The sequence below is a fragment of the Podarcis gaigeae genome (genome assembly GCF_964106915.1).
Source record: "Podarcis gaigeae genome assembly, chromosome: W".
NCBI classification, from domain to species: domain Eukaryota; kingdom Metazoa; phylum Chordata; class Lepidosauria; order Squamata; family Lacertidae; genus Podarcis; species Podarcis gaigeae.
The window spans coordinates 19,112,924-19,121,286 of NC_139695.1; the positions used below are offsets into that span (position 1 = coordinate 19,112,924).

General features: G+C 38.7%; 1 long non-coding RNA gene and 1 pseudogene across 2 annotated transcripts in view; one reads left to right on the forward strand and one right to left on the reverse strand.

The window, feature by feature from the left end:
- Positions 1-200: 200 nt before the first annotated feature.
- LOC310836020 overlaps positions 201-8,363 on the forward strand; it is a 24,336-nt gene continuing 16,173 nt past the window's right edge. Inside the window, exons 1-2 of the long non-coding RNA XR_014559839.1 lie at positions 201-2,064; positions 4,234-4,263. This is a non-coding gene — a long non-coding RNA (uncharacterized lncRNA). The remainder of the gene's footprint in view (positions 2,065-4,233; positions 4,264-8,363) is intronic.
- LOC310836048 (splicing factor YJU2 pseudogene) lies at positions 6,552-8,238 on the reverse strand (annotated as a pseudogene). Its single transcript, XR_014568649.1, has 3 exons — positions 8,036-8,238; positions 6,812-7,006; positions 6,552-6,558 (listed from the first exon to the last, which is right to left on the reverse strand). The product of XR_014568649.1 is annotated as a splicing factor YJU2 pseudogene (transcript).

Genomic DNA, 8,363 nt, shown 5'->3' on the forward strand with positions numbered 1-8,363 from the left:
AACAAGTTATCTAAAGAAATTAATCATCGAAGGCAGACCAATCATCATCTTTAAAGAGATACCAACTAGACTCCTATGCAAAAGAGAAGGTTACAAACAGCTAGTAAGTGTGTAAAAAAACAATGGTATACAACATAGATGGGAGTTCCCTGAGGGAATCTCCTTTTTCTATTAAGAAAAAAGATTCAGAATTACTGAGACCCAAGAAGTGAGGAAATTTCTGCGTAGATATAAGAAAGATCTTGGAAAAGTAGAGGAGAGATATGGAGGAAGAAACGGAGACCCAGAGGAGAGAAGAAGAAAAAAGGAGAAAGGAAAAGAACAGGAAGATAAAGGAAGGGAAGAAGAAGTAGAGGAAGAGGAAGCAGCGGAAGAAGAAGAAGAAGAAGAAGAAGAAGAAGAAGAAGAAAGAAGAAGAAGAAGAAGAAGAAGAAGAAGAAGAAGAAGAAGAAGAAGAAGAAGAAGAAGAAGAAGAAGAAGAGGAAGAGGAAGAGGAAGAGGAAGAGGAAGAGGAAGAGGAAGAGGAAGAGGAAGAGGATACAGAAAACAAAACCACTCGAATCTAAATTATTCGTTATTTGTAGATTGGAAAGTAAACACAATAATGAATCTGAAAATTTTGTCATGGAATGTGAACGGTTTGAATGAAAAAACCAAAAGGAATAAAATCGTGAATGTTTTGAAAAGAAAGAATCTTGATTTAATCTGTATACAGGAGACACACGTGACTAAAAAGCATAAACATATTCTGATAAACAAAAAATTAGGGGTTGTTTATAAATTCTATTGCGGGGGGGGGGGGAAGAGTGGTAGCGATATATGTCAAAGAAAAATGGGAACCCAAATTGATCTGCAAAGACGATGAAGGAAGGATTTTGGGGGTACAAATTAACTTCCAGGGTGAAAAACTTAATGTGATAAACATATATGCCCCGAACCTGAATAAATTGGAGTTCTTTAAGAAACTGGAACTAATATTACTGGAGCTAGAGTGTAACAAGACGATATTATTGGGAGATTTCAATGGAGTGCCAGCACCAGAAATAGACAGACAATCAGAAAAGAAAAAATGTAATCAAGGGAAACTGCCAAGATCCTTTAACAATCTGGAGGAAAATTTAGATTTAGTAGACATCTGGAGATACAAACACCCAATAGAGAAGCAATTCACCTTCTTTTCAGAGCCACATAAGAGCTGGGGCAGAATTGATCAAATCTGGGTCTCAAGAGAACTTACATTAAGAACTTCAAAGTGTGAAATCCAACCTAGAACCCTCTCTGATCATAATTCAATAGTTTTTGAAATAAAAGGTGTATCACAGTGTGGGTTCAGATGGAGAATGAATGAATATTTATTAGAGAGTGAAGGTGTTATTGAAAAGGCCAAAGCCACCTTAAAAGACTATTTCAGCCTGAATCTCAATAAAGAAACAAGTATAGATGTAGTCTGGGATGCCAGCAAGGCGGTCCTAAGAGGGTTTCTTATTCAGCAAAATAGCTATAAGAGGAAAGTAAGAGAACAAAAGAAAGAGGAAATCCTTAGTCAGCTAAGAGAATGTGAGAAAAAATTAATAACAAACCCGAAAGATGAACAAAACATACAAATAATAAAAATGTTACAAACACAGTATTCAATGCTAACAAGTCAAGAAATTGAATGGAAAATTAAGTTAATGAAACAAAAATATTTTGAATCAGCTAACAAAACAGGTAAACTATTAGCTTGGCAACTGCGAAAAAGGCGAAAACAAAATGTAATAAATAAGATAAAAATAGAGGAACAATTGATAGAAGATGCAAAAGAAATAAAGGAAAATTTCCTCAAATTTTATGAGAAATTGTACAAAAAGGAAGACAAAGAGATAACCCGGATAGAAGAATATTTAGAAGACTACAGTGGGAAGACCATAACAGAGGAAGAAAGAACTCAATTAAATAAACCTATAAAAGCAGAAGAGATCCAGGATGCGATAAGGAAGATGAAACCAGGGAAAGCCCCGGGACTGGATGGACTGTCAGCTAAATATTATAAAGTATTAGAAAACCAACTAACGCCAGTGCTATGTGACATCATGAACAATATATTATTATTTTTTTTAAAAAAATATTTATTACTTTTAAACACTACAAAAGAGAAAAGAAAGAAAAAAAGAAAATAAAAAAACAACACAATACAATATATAAACATTGCACAACACAACATAAGCCAAACAAAACAAAAACAATTTAAAACTCAGATCATATCATTTCAATATCTTAACTTTCATTCACTTGTTTCAGGGACCTCCTCACACCTCCCTTTTTGTCTTCCACTTCTATTAATTGTTTCAGCAATTCCTTTCCATCTTCCTCTATTTTCTGTCATATAGTTATCTTAACATATTTTAATCTTATTTTCCCTTTAATACTCTAATAATCTAATTGTACTTAATTCCTTATAACATTTCTACTAAAGCCATGTAACTTCGTTCCAAAATTTTTCAAACACTGATTAATTTACAATATTTCTATAAATAGTCTTTAAACTTTTTCCAAACTTCTTCCTCCGTCTCTTCTCCCTGGTCTCGGAATCTGCCAGTCATTTCCACTAATTCCATATAGTCCATCAACCTGGTGATCTTCTATCCGAGGCTCTTAACTCTTTTCCAAGTCCCTTCTGCAAGTCTTCTTCGTACTTTACTTTGTCTTCTGCTGATCTTATTTTTATTTTCCTTCCTTTGAGGCTAGAGAGCAGATCTCGGGGAAACTCCCACCTAAAGATGATTTTATTCCTTCTCGACAGGGCGACCAAGTCTCCATAATTAGGCCTAAGATCCAAAAGATATTTCGGGACGTCTTTCAATTTTTTTTCTCTTGACTGTTGTTCTTCTAGGTTCTTCTGGTAGTTCCAACAGTCTCTTATTTTGTTCTTTCCTTTTTCCCCTCCTCTTCCAAGTCTGAAGGCCCTCACAAGTTTGATCTCTTCTTGACCCAAGTCCTCCAGTTCAGATAGGGCTCTGATCCTCAGAATCTGATTTTCTTTAAATTCAATCATAGAGGGCATCAACTTATGATCATCAAGTTGCATCTGTGAGGCTGGGACACACACTCTCTCCAATTGTGTTACTTTAGGTTCAACAGCAACAACTTTCTCCCTAGCCTTCTCCGCAGTTTGCCATGTCAGAGTAGAATCCTGTATAAACTTCTGAATAGTTTCTGTATTAGTAGTCACTTTTTGTCCCAAATTATCAATTTTGGTAGTTGCCACATCCACCTTCTTCTAAGCTGTTCCAGTGAATCACTTATCTTACTTAAAACAACCACTAAGGCCTCTTCTGTCGACATTCTTAACCAATTCAAGGTCAATCCCAGAATCTCATGGCTTTTAAGCTTGCAGCTGGAAATTCCCCCAGCTCAGCTCTTGTAACAGTTTCAAAGGCTTCCTCTAGAGGGAAACAGTTTCTATTTGTCTTGATCCTTTTAAACACAGTTCAAACATTAAAGTTAGTTTCAATTTTCATTTACTTTTACTCCTTTTTAAACGCAGAAGGAGACAGTGGAAACAAAATATTTCTCTTCTTTAACTAGCTGTCAGCAAATGTTCTATTCACAGTCAATGAACATTGCAAAAACATCAGTCTTACTAGCAGCCCGTTTCAAGGTTCAGAGAGGTGGTATTTTAAGTTCTTCACTCTCTCCTGCAGGTTTACACAGTCTAAAACTTCCCCCCTCTTTTCCTGCTTCCAAGGGGGGTTTAATGATTTTAATCGATGAAAATTTAGTCCTTTACAGAAGGCTTTCCAAGACTTTAGCTTGCAACCTCTTTGCTTCAGTCTATTTACAAAAGGGGAAGGCGGACTTCCTGTTTTAAACCTCCCCGTTTCGGTGCCAAATTAAGACTTTTAAAGATCCAATACTCCGCTCTACTCACGGGTAGTTGTTTTAAGATCAAACTGTCCACAGGAAAAAGTCAGCGCTCTCCGGCAACAGCAATGCGGCTTCGCTCCGTGAAAGAAGCAGTCAATTTGAAGCACCGCGCCGCTCACCCCACGTCACTACAGATCCCCAAAATCGGGTTTCCCCGCGAGTAGGGGAGGCACAAAAGGTGCCAGCCGAATCCCAGGTTCACAGGCTTCACCCGCCTGTGATTTTTAGTGGGTCTCCGCCTTCGCCGTGGTGGCCAGACCCGGATTTCCACGAAGCAAATTCCTCCCGATCAGAGGAATCCCGCCATTACCGGAGGCGCTAACCCAGAAGTCTCCATGAACAATATATTAAGAGGAGGTAGGATACCAGAGACATGGAAAGAGGCCCACATTATGATGATCCCTAAACCGGACACGGATAAATTAAATATCAAAAACTATAGACCTATATCACTATTAAACAACGATTATAAAATCTTCGCAGAGGTGATGGCAAACAGACTCAAAAAATGCCTAGTAAATTTAATACATAAAGATCAAGCAGGATTCCTCCCAAATAGGTTACTCAAAGACAATGTAAGGCATATCATAAACATCATTGAATATCTGGTGTGTAAGAATGAGATACCTGCGGCGCTGATTTTCATCGATGCAGAGAAGGCATTCGACAATGTCTCATGGCTGTTCTTATTAAAAAGTATGGAGAAAGCAGGGCTAGAGGGCGAATTTATGGAAGGAATAAAATCGATTTATTCGAACCAATCTGCTAAACTGATTATAAACAATAATCTAACAAATTCATTCAAGATTGAAAAAGGAACAAGACAGGGATGCCCTCTATCCCCGCTTTTATTCATTATGGTATTAGAGGTAATTACGAACAAAATAAGAGCAACACCAGAGATTCGAGGGATCAAAGTTGGAACGAAGGAATACAAACTAAAAGCGTACGCAGATGATCTGATGCTATCCCTAGAAGAACCGCAGAAAAGTGTTAGTAAGGCCTTGGAGATATTAGAAGAATATGGCAAACTATCCAGTTTTAAATTAAACAAATTAAAGACAAAAATGTTGACTAAAAATTTGGGAAAAGATGAAAGAGAAAAACTGGTGATACAGAATGGAATCAAGGTGGCTAAAAAAATAAAATATTTGGGAATTTGGCTAACCACAAAAAACATAAATTTAATTCAGGATAATTATTCCACAACATGGAAGGAGATTAAAAAAGATCTAGATACGTGGAACAGAGTAAAACTTTCGTGGGCGGGAAGGATGGCGGCAATAAAAATGAACATACTCCCAAGAATGATATTTTTGTTCCAAAACATCCCAGTGATTAGAGGTTCCTCGATGTTTAAAGATTGGCAAAAAACTCTTTCGAAATTTATATGGCAAGGGAAAAGACCGAGAATTAGATTCAAATTACTTACAGATTGGAAAGAAAGAGGGGGATTCTCGTTACCCAATCTGAAATTATACTTTGAGGCCTCCTGCCTCTGCTGGATCAGAGATTGGATTAATTTGGAAGACACCAATCTGTTAGACTTAGAAGGCTTCAACAACAGATTTGGTTGGCATGCCTATTTGTGGCTAAATAAAGAAAAGGTACATAAAGGTTTTTTCAAACCACATTATTAGAGGGCCACTATATGAAGTTTGGGAGAAAAATAAAAAACTTCTGGAATGGAAAACACCCCGGTGGTTTTCACCAATTGATATTTTAACAACCAAAAAGGCAAATATGGAAGGAGACTGACATATGAAAACCTACTGACAAGATCAGAGAGTGGATGGAAATTGAGAACATATGAGGAGTTGAAAGACAAATTAACAGGCTGGCTGCAATTTCATCAAATAAACGCAGTATGGAAGGAAGACAAAAAAGTAGGGATAAACGAGAAAAAATTTAAATTTCAGATAGAAATAATTGAAGGTAAATCCAAGTTATTATCTAAAATGTATAACATATTATTAGATTGGGATACTAAAGATGAAGAAATAAAGGAGGTCATGACAAAATGGGCAATGGACTTGGGATACAATATAGAATATGATAAGTGGTTGAAACTATGGACTATTGGAATGAAATTCACGGCATGTGTCTTACTCAGAGAAAATTTGGAAAAAATGATGTATAGGTGGTACATCACACCGGCAAAACTAGTGAAAATGTACAAAACAGGAAATAAGGCTTGCTGGAAGTGTAAAATCAAAGAAGGCAATTTCTACCATATGTGGTGGACCTGCGAAAAAATGAAGAAGTTCTGGGAACTTATTTATAATGAGTTAAAAAAAATATTTAAATATACCTTCCCTAAAAGACCAGAGGCCTTCTTACTAGGAATAATTGGGGATGAAATAAAAAAAGAAGATAAGACATTATTCCAATATGCCACAGCCGCCGCTAGAATATTAATTGCACAAAATTGGAAAAGTCCAAATACCCCAACGATCAGAGATTGGCAAACAAAATTATATGAATATGTTGATTTAGCAAAAATGACACAAAAAATGAGAAACCAAAAAAATACAAAGTTTATTAGTGATTGGGATAAATTTATGGTATACATTGAAGGAAACTATAGAGACCTAAAAACTATAGCAGGTTTGATATAAGTCTTACGACGCGTAAACCATTAACAATTAATAGCTGCAGAAAAAAGAAAGAATTTTTATTAAGAAGCCCGAAATCGGGAAGGAAGGAGGTCAATGGGTGTGTAGAGGAAAGGTTTAAATATCTAAATATATAAAGATTCAAGAAAGAAGACAAAGAACTGTAATGGATGTTATTTTTGTGCTATGTATGGATATTTCTTTTGAATTTGTTGATTTGTTTTTTTTTTTTCCTTTTGGTTTTTTTTAAGAGAAACTCAATAAAAATATTTTTTTTAAAAAAGAGAGACATGGCCTGGGGCTCAGGGGGCATCTCGGGGATGCACCTGTCTGTGATGGGACAGTCCTCTCTGCACAATACCTCTTGCAGGATGTCTGTAGGCTTCACTTTTGCAAACAGCTTAGCAGGACGTGAAGCAGAGTCCGCATCCTCTGAATCAGAGTCTTGTAGCAGCCTCCTGCTCTGAGCTTGTTCCAGCATAGTTCTGGCAGGGTGATATATAAGCAGGCAGAACACAGGAATGTAGCAGGTTAGCTCATTGTGCACATGTCAAATTTCAGATTGCTGCTAGCTGCTCTAAGGGTAAGATTTTGTCAAAGGAAACCAGGGTTCAGGGAGTAGGGGGTGGAAAGCAATTCTAAATTTTACTATGTAATAAACATATAAAAATGTAGTCATGCTGCTAGCTAGTTGGCCACAGGCAGATGGCACGATGAGCTACAGCAGGGTTTCCCAAACTTGGGTCTCAACTCCCATCATCCCTAGTCAGCAGGACCAGTGTTCAGGAATTATGGGAATTGCAGTCCAAAAGCAGCTGGAGACCCAAGTTTGGGAAACCCTGAACAACAGTGTGACAAGAAGCAGTGGATAGGAAGCCCAGGCAAACTGCAGATGGGCTGCAGCTGTCCACAAATTCCATCGGCTCCTCAGTCTCCCAGTGCCAGGGCCCCTGCCTCCAGGATCCACTTTGTCTGGCCGACCAGCAACACAACTGGCTGGTGCTACTATCAGCCACCTCCCTCCTCCCGGGCCGGCTCAGGGACCTGCTCCTTCTGCTGCTGCCACCCAGCAAATTATGAAGAGCTATTCCATCAGGAGGAGGAGCACAGGAAGGAACAAGATTGCCAGAAGAGGTGGCAAGATGGCTGGTGACAGCATGAGAAGGTTTAAGCTTTTTGCAGTTCTCCCTGCCCTTCTCATCTGCACCTCCAACATGGGGGCAGGCCTGGCAGGGGAAATGATAAGCGGGGGTGGGGGGCAGTTTTACTAAGTTTTTATATATGCTGTTAGCCGTCCAGAGTGACTGGGGAAACCCAGCCAATGTGCAGGGTATAAATAATCTTCATCATCATCATGCTTCTGGCAAGCTCTAAGGGGAAGGAGAGGGTTAGGCAAGCAAAGCAGGCAGGAGTAGCAGCCCCTAGTTAGCAATAAAACATTCACACACCACTGTCAGCACTAGCAACCCACCCCCACCCCCCGTTTTGGTGTATGTGAGGCAGCCCTGGCTCACTTTGTCTCCTGCTCATCCTCCTCCAGCTCCCGTTCTTTCTGCTGCTCCTCATAGTCTTTGTACTGCTGCAGCATGGACTCAAAGTCCACGTGGGCCTGGCGCTGGTTCAGCTCCTTCAGCTCCTGGAGGTTCTCCAGAACTTCCATCTCCAGCTTGGAGTCCTTGGTCCTGTTCTCCAAAACCTTGGGGTAAAGCAGGAACATAGGTTTTTATTACTTCGTTATTCTTACACTCGCCTTTGTTGTTGTCAATTAAACTAACTAGTTTAACCAAATTAACTCAAAGCAACCTACAGCAATTAATGAACAGGAACTTAAATGAAAGGGAA